General features: G+C 40.3%; 1 pseudogene; it reads left to right on the forward strand.

The window, feature by feature from the left end:
* Positions 1-17,033: 17,033 nt before the first annotated feature.
* On the forward strand, positions 17,034-19,643 carry LOC104862916 (annotated as a pseudogene).
* The last annotated feature ends 1,452 nt before the right edge of the window (positions 19,644-21,095 follow it).

Below are 21,095 nucleotides of genomic sequence, written 5' to 3' on the forward strand. Positions count from 1 at the left end.
TTTGGACAGAATTTTGCTCAATCATTAAATTGCCCAGACTATGCTCCAACTTGGAATCCTCTTGCCTCAGCTTCCCAAAGTGCTGGGATTACTGGGCTGTATCTCCAGTCCCAGCTGTCTGTGATTAATTTAGAGGAAATTATTATAGGTCATTGAAGGGTTTGCTGGACATAGAAGTGTGGAGTCCCCATCTCCAACTGCATTGCTTAAAGCAAAACTCAATGTCACTCTTGTTCACCTACAGGTGAGCTGAACATGTCCTTGAGACCTGATGTTCTCAGAGCATGCGGGGCCCTCTGATTGGGATCTTGATTTAGAACTAAGATTTGTTTTATTCGGGGTTAAGATGGGTGGTGGTATCCTGCCCATGGGCTGTGCTCCCATTCACCTGAAGCAAAGGGGTAAAGCACAAGAGGGAGGATATTTAAAGAGTCAATTTTTTGAAAGAGTAAAACAGAAGGCAACCCAAAGAGGTTTTGTGTTAAGAGGTAGAAGAGGAGGAAGAAGGAGGAGAAGACAAAATAAAGGTAATCTACAATACAAATTATTTTAAAAGAGCATAAATATGAGTACCTGTACTGTATTTGTATATAATACTGCTCCTATCATAAATCATACTATCCCTGTGGAAGGAGTGAGAAGTCCAAACTAAAGGCCTTTTATTCAGGTTACTTAGCTTCATTAGTGTAGCTCATCATTGTTTAAATCCTTCTATCTAGTCTTGCAAATAAGCAGCACAACCCAAAAAAATTTAAAAAAAATTACTAGCCTGAAATGTTTTATTAGTTTGCTAGTCCCCAAGGCTATGTAATGTTATGTAAGTGAGAGACCATGAAATCAATAAAATATCCTAGTTTCCTACTGGCCCATCTGAACAGTTACTGGCTGAGTGCAAAAATCCACACAAAGACTAGTAAGTTGCTTTGATACTGTTTCAGTTCTCATGAACTCAATTTCAAAATTCAGCAGAAAGCAGTTATTTAGTAGCAGATAGTAGATCCCTTGGGGGTTTGAATTTGTTTGTTTGTCTTATTCTTCAGGAAGAACAGCCTCAGTGACATGCTACAGAACAGATTCGGCTGGCTCACTCTTTTTTAATAAATAAATGACATTAAAGAGTCTGGCTGCTCTGGAAGGCAGGGTTTTATGAGCTAATCACACCCCTGGGGGGAATCTGGTTGTGTGTTGTGTAGTCTCACCCTAGGGGTGTGATTACACTATGGTAACCACACCCACCTGTCATGCTTTATTTCTCAACTAATAAATCACTACAAATGATGTGCTCTACACAGTCATATATCTGGAACCCCCTCCTTGCACACACCAACAGACCCCTCCGGTGAAACCAGTGGAGAAAAGTCATGTTCTCTCTGAATCGATATATGCTGTTAGGTTCTCTGAAATAAGAATTCTAAAACAGGAGTATGGTTTGGGTGTGCCTATTTTTCCTTTCTTCTCTTAAGACATTAAAAAGAACTGCTAAAGTCCTCTAGCCACTCACAATCTTATCCCTTTGATCGCCTCAGAAGAGTGACCAGTCTTGTATTTAGTGGCCTCCTGCTAGCGTGAAACACCAGGTGTTCCTAGGAATTCTGGGTGCGATCCCAGGGTGAGCAAGGAGCAGGCTTTTGTGTTGTCCTTTTTATCAGGGCATGGCCGGGACTGTCACACGTGCTCCTAAAGGTTTCTCTGTATAATCACTGTCACTTACTTTGTATTTGTGCTCCTCTGGTCTCATTTTCTCCTTCTCACCATGTTCCATCTTTCTTGGGACAGCATTCATTTGCTTTAGCTTTACCTAGTCTAACTGATAGGTCCCTTGCTGTCTGTCTGTAACTTTTGTTCTCTGCCTTTTATCCCCCCAAAGTGAGAATACCATGCTCATTTAAAAAGTTCTAAAAAAAAATCAAAGATACCTTGAGCTGATCCCACACAGAGCAGTACTGTATGTAAAAAGGCAATGGTTAACCCAAAACAGAGTAAATTACACCAAAAGTCAAAAAAGAGCTGGCCACCAACCAGAAAAAGTGTGTGTATATTTTTGCAAAGGATTTTGCAAAAAGAAGAAAGAAATGTGCTTAGTCACTAACTTGTTCTTTGACCCCTTCAGACAAATTTTGAAAACCTGCTGCCAAATCTATGACAGGAATTATTTCAGGCAGGAGAATCCTATCTCCACCTTCAGCATTGAGACAAAGCAATAATTCAGCCAGGCACTCTGGAAAAGTTGACTCTTAATATCCAGAAATGCTTTGGCAGCTGGTGACCAGGATGTCCCACTCTAGTCTCTAGACAGTGGTTCTAACCCATTGCCCAGGAGATGCAATACCTATTGCATTTGGAGGTGGGAATAAGGAAAAAGTTTGGTGGATTGTTGCAGGAAGATAGAGACATAAATCTTCTTGTAGGAAATTTGGAGCTAAAGTGATATTTTTTAGCTTGACTAGCAAAATGTTTTGGTCAATGGATTCTCCTAGACATTCAAACTTAGATTTTTCTGGGTTATTTTAAATTACACTCATTACTTACAAAAATTTACCAAAACATCCTTAGTCTCAGAGATATACACCTCTGTCCAACACTATTCACCATCAAAGTTTGAGAACTGATCCTGTTTTTCCACTTCCACAGAAACACAATGCAATCAAATTGAGCAAGAGAGAACAGTGTGTTCATTTTTATTCATTCTTTTTCACTTGACTCCTTCCTAGTTTGTTGCCTCACTCCTTACATTTTCCTGGGAATCCACCTCTTTGACCATCTTTCCTTGTTTAAAGTCTTGCCTTTCTGTTGTTAATGCCCAGTTATAACTGCCTCCTTGGGACCAATGTTTACATGCAGTAGCAGAAAAAGCATCACATTTGGAGTTGGAGGAGCTGTTGTTGAGTTCCAAACTCATTCATACTGCAGAGAGTGGAAAAGGATGGATATTACATTCTGATTTAATTGGACAGGTTTGAAGTTCAGCCCCAGTATTTTCTAAAACAACCCAGGACCTTCTTATACCCAGTGAGGGTAAAGAACCTGTGTTCCACACTGATGCAGTGAAGGAACACTGGACTCAGTGAGACTGCAAAACCCGAACAAGAAGGGTAGGGAAGCCAACGGTGGGCATCTGACAAAGGGCTGTCAATTTGTTATACTCTTTCAAGGAGAAACAAAGCCCAAACTCCTCCTGATGATCCTCCTGTTGATGTTGATGTTTTACTATGTAAATATGGTCTTGTAACATGATCTAGAGGAGAAGAAAACATATGTGAAGTCAAGTCCAGACTCTGATACTCTGATTCCAGCTAGCTGACCTTGGACAGCACCATTTATTTCTCTTGGGCCTTGGTTTTTTAAAAACCTAACAATATGGAGTTGACCATCTCTAGTCCACAGGACTGGTGCCTGGTGTGAGGATCAAGTTATAATAATAATAGCTGCCTTTTATGGCAAGCCTGTATGACCCTTGGGCATTTCCCAAGTGTTTTCTGTGACTGATCTCATCTAACTCTTTCAAAGTCCTACCTGAGGAAGGTTTTATAAGACAGTGCATTGAAAAGTGCTTTGTAACTGGTAAAGTTTTATGAATATATGATACAACCATGCACCACATGCAGGTCCATTTTAATTTCTTCATTATATCCTGTTATTATTACACTTTTGCAAAGCTCTCTTGCATCTATATTACCCAAGATTATATAAGTGTAAAGTAAAGACACAAAGATATACATTTGGCTCTTTTAACATTAAGGTCATTGATCTTTCCACTATGCTTGACTGGTATCTGCTTATTGTAAATTATACCATGTGTGAACTCAAGTCCCTTAGCTCCTTGCCACACAGACTGTGATCCACCAAATCAGCTTTGTCAAAATGTAAAACAGTTGCAAATTTTTAATTTCTTTCTATCACAAAGTATGGTTTCTAATTTCTGGCTGTGAAGGACATCTATTCCAGCACCAAAGGCCAATTTTGGAACGCTGAAATCTGGTCACTTATTTGGATGTGAAGGCCATCAGACTTACCAAAATGTGGACCAGTAGTCCTAAGTTTGAGGCTATATTTCTTAACTGAGAAGCTTATAGTTTACAGCTCCTGCTGTTTATACCACTTTTTAGAGGAGATAGAAGATCCAAAACACCCTTTTGATGAACATCAATGTATTATGTACTTGAAGCTTTAATATTTTGCTAGCTCTATTGTATTTAAATCCTGTTTGTGCACTGACTTCAGCTCTGGTCCAATTTATTTTAGAGAGTACCCCTGGGTACCTTATTTGTCTGGCAGCCTCTGAGACTGGGTTATAAATGAATGCTACCTTTTGCTTTCTAATGTTTCTTGGTTTTCCATCTGCCAGAGGGCAGGGACAATTCTGCTACATGCTTGTAGCTCTAGTAAAAGTTTTGTTGAAATTGAAAGTAATTTAAAATGTGATTTTTAAAAAAATTATAGGTTTTATTTATCCTTGTTATGTCTGTCCGTGGTTTCCATGAATGGACTGCCCCCTGGTGGATAGGAACTGTCGAGTCATACAAAAATGCAAGAGCGCTCTTCTGCCTCTTCAATCATCTGATTTTTCTTCGATTAATATTAATTGTTTCACATGAAAAATAAGAATCAGGCATGGCGCTCCAGGAGGCCATTAGCTCCTGACCTGGGCTCAACTTTCAAGCATAATCTTGGCTGCGTGTTCACCAAAACAGCAGGAAAAGTGGCGTTCAGTGGAAGAGTACAACCTCTCTACACCAGTCTGTAAAGACAAGAACCACTTCAATTAAAAGGAGCAGATTATACGGAAGAAAACTTAGAGGATCAAAGTCTCCTTTGCTGGCAGCCAGAGAATTTGGGTCACCGCTTTTAGAGGAAATGGCACTCCTGCCCCCCCCGCAACAGATGTTCCATCAGGAATGGGGAGCAAGGTCTCGCTATTCAGAAGAGGAAAATCTAAAGTGGAAGATCAGTAAGGCAGAGAAAGACTACCGTGGAGGAGAGCCATACGCAACCTTGGACTACCCACTGACTTTGGTCTACTGTAAGAAAGAATCCTATATCTTATGTCAGCCACTGTATTAAGTCTCTTTCCAAGAGCTACTTTATCTGTACACCAGCTAAACTACCTTTTGCTGAGGTCCTCTCAATCTCAAGACCTTGAGCAACTTTGACTAGTCCTCACCACAACCCTGAAAATTAACCCACCCCCATTTTGTAGATGAGGAAATTGAGGCTGCAAGGAGAAATAGGATTTAACTAAAAAGCATAGCTAACTCTAAAGCTGTATCCTTGCATATTCAAATTGCTACCCCTCCTGCTAAATCGTATAAAGACCAAAATGTTTTAAAATTTTAAAATTAAAATAGTCTACACTTTAGGGCCGAGGGAATTGGCTCAGTGGTTCCACTGCCTCCCTCGCAAGCACAAGGACCCAAGTTCAATGCCCATTACCAAAAAAACAAAACAAGAAAACCCAAAACTCAATGAGAAAAAAAATTTTTTTAAATAGTCTACACTTTACCACTTCAAAGACACAACTCAGGATGATCTTGTCTCAATGATAGCACAAACCCGGGGGCGGGGGCGTGGCAGTAACAACTAATGTGTCTAAATTATGAAACAAAAATTAAATAAAACACTAGAGTATACAGAGGAATCAAGTAAATCTATCCTATCTTTTGTACCACAAGAGGAGATCTCATAGGTGATCCCAAGAAAAATTTATAAAATATGCCAGATTCCTGAAATATTCTTTCCATTGAAATTTAAACTGTAAACATTGAAGATAATTCCTTCTTAGAAATTCCTTCTTAGTCCCTGCCAGAGATTCAGTATGACAGTCCTTTTATATGAAGGCCCAGTACTGACCTCCTGAGTCCACTCTAAACTGAATAATGTAAAAACTGATTCCAGCCACGTTTAGCACTCAGTTAACCTATAAATGTCTCTTACATAGGAGGCAAAACAATTTATTCTTGTTAAATTCTAACAATTTGAAAGCTACTATAGTCTGCTATTAAACATAAAAACATTTAGGATTTCCCAAGACCATCTGGGTATATAAAATATAAGAAACACTGAAAACAAATTATTTTACCTCCAACCCAGAAGATACCCTCAACCTTTCTGGAGTATTTGAAAATGCAATGAGTTAATCTAAAGGTACTTAATAAAGTACAGATTTGTCTCTTGCTCTTTAAAAAACTAACTGAATATTCATATATTCATATATAGCAGTAGCTCCTTTGCTGCAGCTACCCTGTTTTTAGGAATAACTTTAGATCTAGAGTTTGGAACATAATCATATTGCTAGACTCACCAGTGTAAGATGTCCTGGTTCATCCCATTTGTTTCCATAACACATAGTTGCTTCTGGTGTTACAGGGAATTGTTCCAATTCAGACTTTTCAGGGGTTTGTACTCCTTTGGTACACAGGTCTGTAAAATCATGCTGGCAGGCAGCTACCATTAAAGAATAAACATTTTTTTTTCTAAATGGGAAGAAAAGGGCTAAAGGTGTAGGGAAAGTGGGAAGGGAAAAGAAAAAAATGTCAGAAAATGAAAAGATGGAAATAAAGTGTTTGTAAATGGGGAGGGAAGGAGGAAGTGAAGGGAGGGCAGGGACAAGGGGGAAAAATGAGAACTAAGACTTGTCATGTAAAGGTACAAGATCCCAATGATGAATGTAACTGTACTGTATACCTAGAATGTACCAATAAACTCAATAAAAAATAAAATAAACAATTTTTTCTAAGGCCAATGGACAATGCTAAGGTATATGGATATGATTTGAATGTGTTTTTTGTTTTTGTTTTTGTTTTTCTGGTTTTTTCTTTTGGTACCGGAGATCAAACTCGGGTCCTTGTGCTTGCGAGACAGGTGCCAGAACCACTGAACTAAATCCTCAGCCCTAAGGTATATGGAATTCAACTGGTCTATTCATTACCCAAATAGGATAATATATGTTTTGGGCAGTTCAATGAGTGCATCTTATTAAAATTTTTGTAGGATTTAATTGGAAATTATGTGCTTTGTAAAAAGTCCAACTGTAAATGCTACTAAGACTTTACAAATTTTGTTTTGAATTTTTGAAATTTAGAATTATGCTTTTGTTCTTTTTTAAAAGTAAAAACCGTGACTAATGATACAAAATATTTATTAGTGAAATTAAATTATATTTGAAATTTGCTTTAAAAACTCTAAAAAAAGTAGGAAAAACATGAAATAAAGCTAGGCTCATACATAAGTAAAGGTTCATTTACCATCTTCTCTATTCTGCTCACACACACACACACACACACACACACACACACACATATATATATATTTAAATTATGTAAAACAGTATTAATGACCATAGATGGAAAAAACTGACCAAAGTGGAATAGCAGCACAGTTCATAACTGCTACATTTGGCAGCAGCCTTTATGTCCATCAACAGATGAGTGGATAAAGAAATGTGGTATTTACCCACCAGGGAGTACTAACTACTAGACCTTAGATAAAGAAGGATACATGAGTTATTTATCAGAACATGGATGCACCTTGAGACCATAAGGTTAAGTGAAATAAATTAGACACACAAGCTTATATGAGAAACCCAAAATATAAATTAAGAACAAAATAAAATAGAAAGTAGGAAGATCTTCTCAGATCAGAAAGGGGATTTAAAAAAGAATGAAGATGTGTTATATACATGTATCAACTCCCCACAAATAATGTCATCAGTGCGTATTGCACACATGAACTAATAAAAATAAAAACAAAAAAGAAAAATAAGAATCAAATCTATATTATGTCAAATTAAATTGAAAAAAAATCTGAAATTCTTCCAGGCATTCTTGGCATATTCTCAAATTATGAACACCAAGTCTTAAACTTTGCCCAGCAAATTTCCATTTGACTACAGTGGCTAGGAAGTTGTGAGTTCTAGCTAGCAGGTTATCTCATAGTCCCTGATATAACTCACATACATTAACTATTTTCAGAGTTAGTACAAAGCATATAATGGAACACATGGACTGCTGAATGTCAGTTCCAGTAATACTTGAAGAAAATAGCTAATACTAATATACGTACGTTAGGTGTTTAAATTCATTTCTCCTTTCCTATGTGATGAGTGTGGCTGCTATCATTCTTGTACAGGGCAAGAAATGGAAAACTTCCACATGGCTGGGAAATGACAGACCTAGAATTTAGGTGTGGGTCATTGACTTCCAGAGAGCACACTTTTAATCCTTCGCTCATTACCTGTGCTTACCAGGCATAGAACACATCAGGATTCCAGAGGCTCTCCGCTGAGCACTGCTGCTCCCCAGGCTTCTGTCAGTGTAAACATTGTAGGAGATTAGAATTAACCTACAGCAGACTCCCCTCTTCCTTCTTGCACCTTTCATTCTACTCCCCACTGTGAGAACCATCATAGCATTGCATGTATTTGATATGCAATAAATATTTCTTATGAGTTCTTGTGAGTATAAATAGTTCTTATGAGTGTCATAAATATTTCTTTGAGTTTGAGTTATTTGGGATCTTTTTCAAAAATTTCAGGTCTCAGATTATTTGCTTTTCATTTCTTTTTCACAAAACCATGTCGAATCCTGCATAATCAAAATCTGGTTATTTAACTCATTCAGAATAACTTACGAGACTCTTCACACATGCTAGAATCACAAGCAGCAGGGGAGAACGTAAACAGGCCTTTCTCAACTTGGTAAAGGAGGCTATGTATCTGGTTTAATTTTTCTGAGGTAAATGTTCTTATTATGCAGATACTTTTACACATAACTCCTTCAAGAGGTTCTTTAATGGTTTTTCAGAATCCCAGAAAGTTGTGATTAGATGGCATTAGCTTTTATTTTCTAAAGAATGAGCAAAAAGCAACTGGAGTTAATGAGGGTTACAGAAAGATTTATTGAAAATCACTGAACTCATATTCCAGAATAAATCCTATACAGCAAATTCTAATATCCTATGAGTCCATCCTTCCAATTGTGACTAGAGACCATGTCCAGTTTTGAAGTGCTCCTTCTCAGAGTGACCCATATTATACAGTTTTCGCTGTGGACTTGCATGGCTCCCTGGGGCTACAGGTCTCTACCTTTCCTACCCCGTTTTTCATGGCCTTGATCTTTGCAAGGGTTTGATCTCCCTTGGTGGGACGAGGCACTTCCCATTGGAGAGCTAGTCAAATATCTTACATAGAGACAGGGACTATTGCCAAAGATGAGGTTACTCTTGAATCATTTCATGCCTGACACAGTGGGGGCTTCCCTGACAAAATGCTCAGTACCTGAGAAGCAGTAATAAAAGATGCTGGCTGTTGAACACACCTGGGGGTACATCAGGCACTTTTGTTTTTTGTGTTTGTTTTTGTGTTGCTTAGGATCAAACCCACAGTCTTGCACATCCTAGGCAAGCACTCTACTACTAAGCTTCATCCTTAGTCCCTCAATTCGTTCTCATGCAACCATTTTCCTGGGAATCAAAAACTGCTTCAGAACTCTACTAACAAGCACACACTTCAGAGGTATTTTTGAGCAGAGGAGCAAGAGGAAGCTATAAGTGCCCTAAGTAGAATAACATGGCTTCAAAACACAGCCTAATACATCTAGGAACAGAGCTATACTGCTTTGTCTTTAAATTAAATATTAACACTACTAAAATGTCTCTCTTATGCCTGGATCTTTTTTTTTTTTTTTTTGGTAACGGGGATTGAACTCAGGTCCTTGTGCTTTTGAGTCAGGTGGTGGAGCAACTGAGCTAAATCCCTGGCCCAAAACTCATTTTGACTAGTGTTTGGCTTGTGTTTACAAACCTAGAATGAGCAAGGGAAGACACTTCAGCTGACAACACAACTTTAAAGGATTTTCATTTATAAAAAAATTATAATCATTATCAAGTTTGAAGTATGGATATAATTAATATAAGCTTAAATTAAGTTTCCACTTAAAGAAAGAAGAAAAAATTCACCATCTGCATTCACCCAGAAGCACCATGGCTGAAATCAGTCCGTCTGGGTGTTTAGGATACAAAAGAAACCTTTGAAAACTGATTTGAGCATATGAGTATCAAGAACCCCCAGAACAGAGCCAATCCAAAACGTGCCACAGTGTTTCCATTCAGAGGGCATCAATGTGCCTTTTTAATGGTTTTTCAGAATCCCAGGAAATTGTGATTACATGGCATTAGCTTTTCATTTTCTAAAGAATGAGCGAAAAGCATGAAAGTCTCCTCAACAATGTAAAGAAAAGTATTTTTGGTTCTGGTAAATTTCTGCTGTTCTCTGATTTAAAAAAAACTAACAGAAAATGCCTTTAAGACACCACACAATTATACACACAATTGTAGCTCAGTGGTACAGGGTCTGAAAAAGACTCCCAAATGGCTATTGTTCTCACTGAACAGTCACTTCATCAAGGATAAACTTTATTCCAGTCATATCATGAATTTATTTTCCATTCTCTGTGAGATGCTATTATTTTTCCATAGAAGTAACCTTAATTCAGAATTGGTAGGGAAGATATTTACAAGTAGATAAGTGCAGATTTTAGTAGGAGATCCACTTCAGCTACCTGACTTTGTATTTGCTATATGGGGAAAGAAAGTATACAGTACTCCACTGTGTGTACAAATCATGGAAATAACAATCAGCTAACTGCATTATGTGTATAACAATAGTATTTACTGAATATCAGTAAAAAGCTCTAAGAATAGGTCCACAGATCCTAAAAGTGCTTACATGTATGCAAACATTCTTTTAAGATTTAGGGAAGAGGGGCCGGGGATTTAGCTCAGTGGTTCTGCCGTCCGCTTCACAAGCCCAAGGACCCGAGTTTGATCCCTGGTACCCCTCCCCCCAAAACAAGATTTAGGTAAGAAACCAAAGTAGAAATCACAGGATATTTTATTTTATTTTTTTTTTGTTTATTTATTTTTGGTACCAAGGATCAAACTCAAGACCTTGTGCTTGTGAGGCAGGCAGAGGCACCACTGAGCTAGTTCCCCAGCCCATCACAGAGTATTTTAGATCAAGATCAGGACTGAGACTATTGGCCACTCACTCATAACATTATCAGTTCAGTGTATTGTGAACCCAGGGCCTTCACACTGAGCTCCATCTCTAGCCCTTTTTAAGTTTTTGCTATGGAAATGGGGTCACAGTAAGTTTCTGCATTGCTCAAGCTGGGCTCACACGTGCAATCCTCCTGTTTTAGCTTCCCAAGGGTTACAGGTGGGTACCACCACACCCAGCAGATATGAAGTCTTATCCAAAACCTCAGACACTCTCAAGTCATGCTCCTTGAATTTTAATGTGTATGAGAATTGCTTGATGACTAGTGGGTATAGCTCAGTAGTAGCATCTTACGTAGCATACCCAAGGCCTTTGGTTCCATCACCACAGCTGGAGGGGAAAGAATTGCTTGGATATATGTTTACTTATTAAAGATGTAGAACTCCCCCAGAGGCTATGCCTCATTTAATCTGAAGAGAGGCCCAAGAGCTAGCTTTTGGACACAAGTACTTGGATGATTCTGCTGCAGGAGTTTGTGGTGGATGCCAAAGAAATGGAACAAATCACTTTTCCACCCATTTGTAATATCCACGTTGCCCAAATCTTTAGATCGTCCCCACCTTTTGAAGTGTATTTACTGATCTTATTGAGATTCATACATTTCAAGGCTTGGACAGATAATTCTTTTTCCTACATAATAATATATCCCACACAGCCACTCCATTGTTCACTTGGCTGGGACTGGTGAAAGAAACACACTGTAGCAAAACCCTACCGGAACCATACATGTCTTCAAATAGTTCAATTTAGAACAACCTTTCCTAGGTCTCAGCATCTGTTCATTTTGCAGTGATTGAGAACAATTACTTCACTGAGTAGCATTCTTGCTGCTCCAAGTGAGTCCACAGAGTAGTAGCCCGATCTAGGAGTATATCAGAAACACAGATCTCAGGACCCATCCAGGCCTACTGAATCAGAATGTGCTTTTCAAACAAAATACTCCTGTGGGTTCCTGGACAGGTGAAAGATGCAACAAGGTGAACAGTGCCCATTTTCCAAAAGGAATTATCAGACAAGTAAAGGATCCCTAGTAGCAAAAGTATGTGTGTTCCATGTATTATGTCATCAAGATGAAGTAATAAGTTCTCTGGGCTAAGGTGGACACTTTTTTCCTTCTTATTTTTTTGTTTTGTTTTGTTTTTGTTTTTTGAGACAGTGTCTCACTGAGTAGTTGAGACTGACCTGGAACTCACTATGTAGCCCAGGCTGGTCTCAAACTCACAACAATCCTCCTGCCTCAGCCTCCCAAGTGCTGGGATTACAGGAATGCACCACCATGCCCAGCTAAAAAATCTTTCCTCTTTTTTTTTTTTTTTTTTTTTTTGGTACTGGAGATTTAACTCAGGTTCTTGTGCTTTCGAGGCAGGTAGCCGAACCACTGAGCCAAATCCCCGGCCCTTTCCTTCTAAGTTCACTTGTTTGACATTACTGCTGAGGTCAGTCTGGGCTCCATCCCCACACTTCACTCAGAAATTAGTATTTTGGGGGATTGTAAAATTTATTCAACATTAGCAGAATATTATAGAGTGGTGCATATAATTAGGTTCCCCCCAAAAGCAGATGTTTACATTTGCTGTAGGTGGAAAACTCCTTGGTGTGACAAAAAAAAAGAATTTTCAAGAACATCCATGGTGGTTGATTCTTTTAAATTAAGCTGCCAAATAAACTACATTAGCAATACCCCTCCATGATTGCCATAATGATCTCAGAAGAGGTCAACTTTAAAATATGGTCCTAAGTTTACAAAATTGATGAAATCATCCATTTTGCTTCTTCATATGATGCAATCCATCATTTCATTTATGAAGGTTAAGTCCTTAAGCAGCTTGATAAATCATAAAACAATATATGATTTTGTGTCCTCTCTTTTAATGCAAGCCCCATGAAATTAGGACCTCTCATTGTTTTAACACTGCATTCCCTTCACTTAATAGGCACTAGACCAAACTTACGTAGCAGGAACAGATGAACATGCTCCTGCAGAATTTGTAAAGAGAGAATCTGTATGTATAAATAATAATGTGTATGTATTTTTGTAATACTGGGGATTGAATTTGGGGCCTCACACGTGTTAAGCAAGTGCTCTACTCCTGAGCTACATCCTCAGCCCTTTTTAATTTGATTCAAGACAGGATCTTCCCAAGTTGCCCAGCCTGGACTCAAACTTGCAATCCTAATGCTTCAACCTCTTGAGTAACTGGGATTACTGAGTGTGCCACCACACCTAGCATACTATTTTTAGGGGGAAACAGGCTGCTCTCTAGTCTCTATGACTTTTTGTTTGCAGCTAAATGAATGTTAACCAGTAAGTTTTATTTCATTTAGGTCTTCCTTATTCTCCACATCCCTTCTCCCATGTGGATTTTCTGTTTTCAGAGAAGTTATTTCTAATAAAAGAATTTGACTAAAGCATTCTTGGATTTTGCTGTATAAATCAATGAAGGTATGTGTGTTTTTTAATCTTAAAAATGATTCTAGTAAAGCATGAGGCTTTAGAAATCTCTATGATCATCTAATATTCCCCTTGTATTTGAAGCATTACTCGAAAGATACTACTTAAGACTTTTCAGAGTGAGTAGTTTCTATCTAAATTGTCAATTTATTTGTGAGTCTGCCATCCTCTACCTACTTTCCATAATTAATATCGTAAGCAATATTAATAACATTCTCTGATATTGGGGTTGGGAATGAAAATTTAATTTTAAATGTATTCCACAAATAATTTGATAGTTGATTTTGTAAATGTCATTTTTAATGTTCTTATAATTGTTTTACTAACAAGTCCTCTGGCAATAAGCCACACTATGCAGGAAATGCTTTCTTTATCTTCTTGGATTAAATAAAACAATGTATTTATCTTTGTCTTTGGTTTTTACTTGCTGTGACTCATTTTGCTGGAAAAGTGAATTTTAAAAATAAATAATAAATTCTGACTATCTTTTGTCTTCTCCCATATTTGATAAAGGAAAAATGCAAAGATAAATCAGAATTTAAAATAGGAAGTGCCTCTATTTAATTACAGTAGAAGACTGAAAATTGCCTTAGTTTCCTAGAGTTGCTTGGACAAGGTACTACAAACTGGGTGACTTAACACACCAGAAATATACTCTCTCATAGTTCTGAAAAGTAGAAATATGAAATCAAGCTGTCAGTAGGGCCATTCCCTCTCCAAAATCGATAGAGAATGCCATCCTTTCCACTTCCTAGCTTCTGGTAGTTCATCAGCAATCTCTGCCATTTCTTGGCTTGTCTTCTGGCTTCACAAGGCCATCTTCTTGTAAGGACACCAGTCGGAATGGAAACCCTACTCCACCATGACCTCACCTTAACTAATTATAACAGCAACAACCTGATTTCCAGTGTCACATTCTGAAACCTTGGGGTTAGGAGTTCAAAATCTTTTTTGAGAGGACATGTTTAACTTATAACAACTATGTTGTCATTTAAAAAAATAGATAATTGTGTAGCCCCATTAACTCCAATTATATTATTGAAAGAATTTCTTCATCAGAAGGAAAGTTTGGTTTAGTAATTTGAGAAGACTTGAATATGGTTTAGCAAACTCCAAAGAAAAAGGAAGGTAAACACATGTTAGTCAAGGTTTAGGAAGAGGTGTAGAGCAGGCAAATACATCTCTCCTCTCTGTTTACAACCATGTCATCATCTACAAATGTTTAAAGAAATGTGGGTTTCCTGATGGCCATGAAATGAATTATGTTCTCCCAGAATTCATATGTAGAAGTCTGACTCCCACTGCAATTGCATTTGGAGAAGGAGCCTCTGGGAGGTGACAAGGTTTAGATGATGTCCTGAGGGTGGGACCCTCATAATGGGACTAGTGCCCTAATAAGAACAGACACTAGCTGTCCGTCTCTCTGCCATCTGAACACAAGCCACAATGTGGACATCTGCAGGACAGGAAGAGAGGTCTTACCAGACCCTGACCATGCTGGTACCCAGATTTTGGACTTCTAGCCTCCAGCACTGTGAGAAAATAAATTTTTGTTGTTTAAACCTAAAGACACTGATACAAAACCAAAACTGTTCAATAAAATCTTGTATTAAAATGTCGTTTTCAGGCCAGGCATGGTGGGGCAGGAGGATAGCAAGTCCTAGTCCAGGATGGGCAACTTGGCAATTTAGTGGAAACCTCTACCAAAATTAAAAATGAAAGCTGGATGTGTGCCTCAATCCAAAGGCCCTGGGTTCAATCTGCAGTATAAAAAAAAAAAATGTTTCCAAAGAGCCAAGCAATACAAATATCAGAATCCAAGGTCAACTCTACGTGAATAATGGTAAGGAAAAGAGATCCATGGACTTGTCAGGGATAAAGAAAACAGAGGACTTTGCCCAATGATCTTGAATACAATAACTTGGCACTCTTTACCCATCACACGACATCCGCAGCCAAACCATTGACAGTCCTTGAAGAGGACAACCTTGTAATAACAACAACAAACATACCGCAGTCACTGTGAACTAAGCACTGTTCTAAAGTCCTCTACAAATTTTAGCAACTCTAGGAAGTAGATGCTCCGATTCCTAAGCCAAAAAGAGGTTAATTTGCACTGGTTGCAGCTAGGAAGCAATAGAACCCAAGTCCCCACTCTTAATTACTTTGTTATGGAGTCACAAAATTTCATATTCAAGAATCAAACTGCTATCTCTAAGTAATAGTGTTTTTCCTTAGTAATGTAGTTCTTTTTGTTAATAATGAAAGTATTCTGATATCTATTAGGTGCAGCATTATGTATCTGTGTCTGTGTGATTTCTTCCCCTTTTCCCCCCTCTTTTCTGAGTGTCTGTGTGTTCTTACCACAAATCCAAAGACCGAAAACCACATCTCACCAGAAATCATCATAATTTAAATACAGATCCAATTCACGTAGAATTAATTTCTTGATTGTTATGAAGAGCCCAGGTTATTCTCACAGTTTCTGAACTCTTTGAACTATAAGTAATTGTTTAGACTTTGATGTGTTGCACAGGGTTGTGAATTTGCCCCCCCAAAAAATTGAAGAATAAGTTATTCTAACCCATCAGTGATATTTGAGAAAAGATGTTTGCTGTAAATAAATGTCTTTAAGTAAAAATTTTTGTTCTTTTGTCAATAGTTTTGTTTTATTCACATTAAGCAAATGGCTCAAAGAACATTGTTTTTCATTAGCGTAATTGACTTAATTGACTTTACTACATAGTATGAAGTCTAAGAATTGACAATCGAACCTATCAGATGCACCGAATGATAAATTTTTCACAAACCCTGAAATATTGATGAGTAGAAATTTTGCTGTGCTCTTTTTTCAGTACATTTTATCATAATTACATTACAGAATGCAGGTATGCTATAAATGCTATTTGGCTATTGATATCTCTTTATGCATGAGCTGATATATGATGAAATGTGTGTATATTTATAAACATACTTATGAGTGCATATGTGTATATTTCTTTCCCTGAAAATAAGACCTAGCCAGAAAATAATTGGCCTTGAAAACTAGAGATCAAAAATGCTAGCCCCAGCCAGCCTGTCTTTGCCTTATTTGCCTTACAGAGTAGCCAGCCAACAAGCAAGAGAATAGCGCTAGGGGGCGACGCCAGACAGAGAGGGCTGGGCTGGCTCGGCGGCCTCCGCGGCCTGCAGATGCACTGGCCCCAGCTCCAGGCTGCTGCGCGCCTGTCCCTTGGCCTTGAAAACTAGAGATCAAAAATGCTAGCCCCAGCCAGCCTGTCTTTGCCTTATTTGCCTTACAGAGTAGCCAGCCAACAAGCAAGAGAATAGCGCTAGGGGGCGACGCCAGACAGAGAGGGCTGGGCTGGCTCGGCGGCCTCCGCGGCCTGCAGATGCACTGGCCCCAGCTCCAGGCTGCTGCGCGCCTGTCCCCCCTCTTTCGGACGCCCCAGTCAGGAGGCAGAGCCGCGTCACGCTGGATCCCAGTCCGAGGACTGCGCCCGCTGAAGCTGGCTCCCAGAAAAGCCTCCCCAGCTTTCTGATGATGATATACAACTAAAAAGCTAGAGACAATGGTAGTACCAGTGTCCTGGAATTTGCTACCAGCTCTCTTCCCCCAGATCACAAAAAAATGGAAATTGAGGTGTCTGTTACAGAATGCAGTAAAAGTGTTCCTGGAATCGCCTCCACCCCTCATTCCATGGGCCACTCTTCCCCTTTCTCTTCACACAATGACCGCCACACAATGGCCTCCTCACCCATCACCTTGAATCCCTGGATAACGATGTGGCCACAGAAATCCGGTATCTAGACCAGGCGCTGGGGATCAACTGCTGTGATTCTGCTGTGGATGGTACGTACAGTGGGACGTCCTCCCCAGAGGCCGGTGCAAAATTCGCAGAGGGCAGCATGAGCCCACCGCCCACACAGTCACCCAGCCTGGGCCTGCTGACAGAGTAGTGGGCAGGCAGGCTCTGCCTCACACTGAGCCCAGTAGAAGCCCCTCCCCCGGCGCCACGGCCTCTTCCCTGACCAGCTGGCAGATATGCTGGGGAACAGCCTGCAGGCACCTGAGCTCCAGCTCCTCCCAGCTCCCGCTGTTCTTCCTGAAATGGGGAATTCACACTCACCTCGCTGAAGAAGGAAGCCAAGTTGAGCTTCGTGCCTTTCACAAGGACAAGAAGTCCTCCAAGCTCTTTGAGGAGAATGAACATGAGAAGAAACAACACTGCCTCGGGAAAGTGAGGCTTTCAGAAGAGATGCTGGAGCTGGAGAAAGAGAGGAGGGAGCTCATCTGGAGTCAGACAGTGAAGAAGAATTCCGGAATTGCAGCAAAGTGAGGAATCCTCCTCAGGAGAAAACCATTGAGGAGCCAGCAGGACGAGGAACATCTGGAGTCGCACAAAAAGTACAAGGAGTGCAAGGAGAGAAGGGAGAAGCAGGAGAAGCTGCTGTTACAGCAGCAACTACAGCAGCAGCAGCCCCTAGCACTGCTCTGCACACCCCAGCTTCCTCTCATAAACGTCCCTTCAGCATCAGTGGGACTGAAAATGCAAAGGAAGACATTGTCACAGAGCAGATCAACCTCTCAGCACACAAACAGTTCCAGCTGATGGATAATTCCAGACAAGCAGTGGCCAAAGGCTAAAGTACACCTCAGCTGTTCTCTATAAAGCCTTTGTACAGGCCTCTGGGGTCCATCAACTCTGACAAACCAATCAACAACCTGAGACCAGCTTCCTTGGTGGGACCTCAGGAAGACAGTGCATCAGTGGCCAAGGGGCAGAAAGCACCCTCTATGCCAGAGATTCAGTCTGTTGGAGGATGCCGAGACACTGCCACTCCTCAGGGGAAAGGAAGGGCCTTAGAATGAACCCTCCAAATGTGGGCCTTTATTGAAACTATGGGCCGAGGATGAAGAGTTTAAGAGCACCTGTGCTGTCTTCACTGTGGTCAAGGATGACAACCATGGGATTGGGATCAGTTTTCAAGATTGGCCAATGTATCTTTGGCTCAAGAGGAGCTTGACTCAGGCTTGGATGAGATGTCAGTGAGGTGCCAGGTTATCATCGTCCTGGAGATTCTGTACAACAATTTCAGCAGGGACGACATCAGTGACTGCGGTGCCTCCAGTGGTACAACCAATGCCCTCCAGGAAAACTTGCTGGCTGATTTCTCTGTCTCCAATTCTTCAAACAGACAACTGATCAGAGGGCCAAGAAGGGGTCTCGAAGTCATTTAGTGATCATGGTCTCTATCCCCCTTCCTCTACCCTAGCAGATTCTCCATCAATGGATGACTCCTCAGAATATCAGGCTGGTCTTCTGCTGCAGAATGCCAGTCAACAAGTGATAGCTGAGCAGGCTCTGCCCCAGCCTAGCAAGGATGGAGCAGAACAGCTGCGACCAGATGTAACTCTGGAGGAAGCTGAAACCAGCTCAGAGAAGCCTGAGAGTATGTTTGAGTCACCTCAGGTGTCCTCTCCTGTTCAAGAGAAAGGGGATGTATTACCAAAGAATCTACCTGCGGAGGACAGGGTACTCAGGGAAAAGGGGCCCTCCCAGCCGCCGAGCAGCCCAGTCAACATAGAGGAGACCAGGCCCAAAGGAGGCTACTTCAGCAAGTACTCAGAGGCAGCTGAACTGAGAAGCACAGCCTCCCTCCTGGCCACTCAACAGTCTGACGTGATAGTTGGCCCTTAACGCCAAGGTCAAGGAAACAGCCAACTTTGTCCATGATCGAGGAAGAGATCGAGCTGCCCAGTAGAGGAAAGAGGAGCTGAAGTGGCAGAGACAAGCCCAGGACCAAGAATGCCCAGTCACTGCCCTCCAGAACCTCCTGCTACAAAACCACCCCAGGGAAAATCGAGAAAATCAAACCTCCTCCATCCCCCACAACTGAAGACCCCAGCTCCCAGCCTAACTTAGTCCCCCCCCTGAGGCTGCCAGAACCCAGTGGCCCAAGAATCTGATGCAGACCCTCCTGGAAGACCATGAGAGACACAAATCTAAGAGGCACTAGAGAATGGATGATAGTACTGTACTTGAGGCCACACGAGTCAACTGGAGAAAGAGCTCACTGGCCTTGCACTAGGAGGCAGGGATCTATTCCAACCAGGAGGAAAAAGATAACAAATAAATTTCCTTTGGCCCAGGAAACTTCTGTGGTGCTTGGAATACCATGAAACCAAGAAATTCTCTAATCAATGCACTTTAATGGACTATATATCAAAGTGCATACAAAGTCACCAATCCTAATGTAGACCAGAAGCTGCAATACACAAAGCTGAAAAATAAAGTGAAAGAACGTCCACTCATCAAATTCTGAGACCCAGGAATCATAAGAAAAAGGATTTCTATGGGATCCAAAGATGACTCTGGATTTGGTTTAGTCCACAGTCGATCCAAAAGAGCAAAAATAATACAGGCAAATCAACATAGTCACTGTAGGCAGAGCTGGGACCAGCCTCGCTGGCTGGTGGGGAAACACAGTAGTGATAGAGCCATTCGGAGAGCCACAGGCTGTGTAGTCTACACAGCACAGAGTCTTTCTCTGAGCCAGCTTCCCATTCCTTGCTCAGGACATCAGAGGTGTCAGGCTGACTGTACTTTTTTCCAGCAGCTGTAAAATTAGTGGTGCTTTTCTCCATAGTTGTCCAAAAGAGACAGCTATGATTCAGTTTCACTTCTACTTACTTATTTTTAAATGGGAACAATCAATAATTGCAGTATACAAACCCATATTTTAAGACAATATTTCTTCACATGGCAGATGCACTAGGAGGTTGAGAAAGACGGGGGAAGAAAGCCAAACCAAATGAATTGTTTTAGCTTTAGGATCTTGTCTGCTTATACTATTGCTAATCTGTATTTTAGGAGAACATGTTTTCACAATTATGTTTCTTCATATGAAACTATATTTAGTGGGCACCAGCTATTCTTATGATGAGATGGGGACACAAAAATATGGATAAAATCTGTACACATTGAACAGCTCTGTGCAAGATGGTTAGGGTATTTTTAGAGTGGCAGTAATTGGAAAAGGGGCAAATTCTGCCTTAGAGATGTAGGTGATAAGAAATAAAAAGGTGTTTATAACTATTTTGTACTATAAAAGGGGCCTTATGGGTAATAGGGAGAAGGATAGGTTGTTGTGAATCAACTAGAAAGGAAAGATTAAAGTCATGAAGGTAGAAAAAGAAAAAGGGAGGGAGAGGAAAGAGTGGGAAAGTAAGCAAGTAAGAGAGATTATTTTTGCTGAGCAACCAGTGTTTTTCATGGTTGATAAAGAGAAAATTAAGAAATTTAAGTGTAAGCTTGGAATCAGCTACAAATTCCAAAGATGGGGTGTGCATGTGCACACCGTTTTGCATTTGTGTAAAGAGTTTATGTTCACAAGGGAGTGTGTGGGTGTGCATGTGTGTACGTATGTGTTGTTAAATTTCCAGATTGATCATGGCACCTGGGTGTGCAGTTATTTCCTCCAAAGCTGTTTGCCAGCTTCAGGAGTGAGTGAGAATTTCTTTTGTGTGTGTGTGAAAAGGAATATAGAGGCTCCGAGCTGATGCAGTATTTGTCATTTTTTTTTTTT

Source organism: Fukomys damarensis, unplaced genomic scaffold (assembly GCF_012274545.1).
Source record: "Fukomys damarensis isolate Sample0158 unplaced genomic scaffold, DMR_v1.0_HiC HiC_scaffold_35, whole genome shotgun sequence".
Lineage (NCBI taxonomy): Eukaryota > Metazoa > Chordata > Mammalia > Rodentia > Bathyergidae > Fukomys > Fukomys damarensis.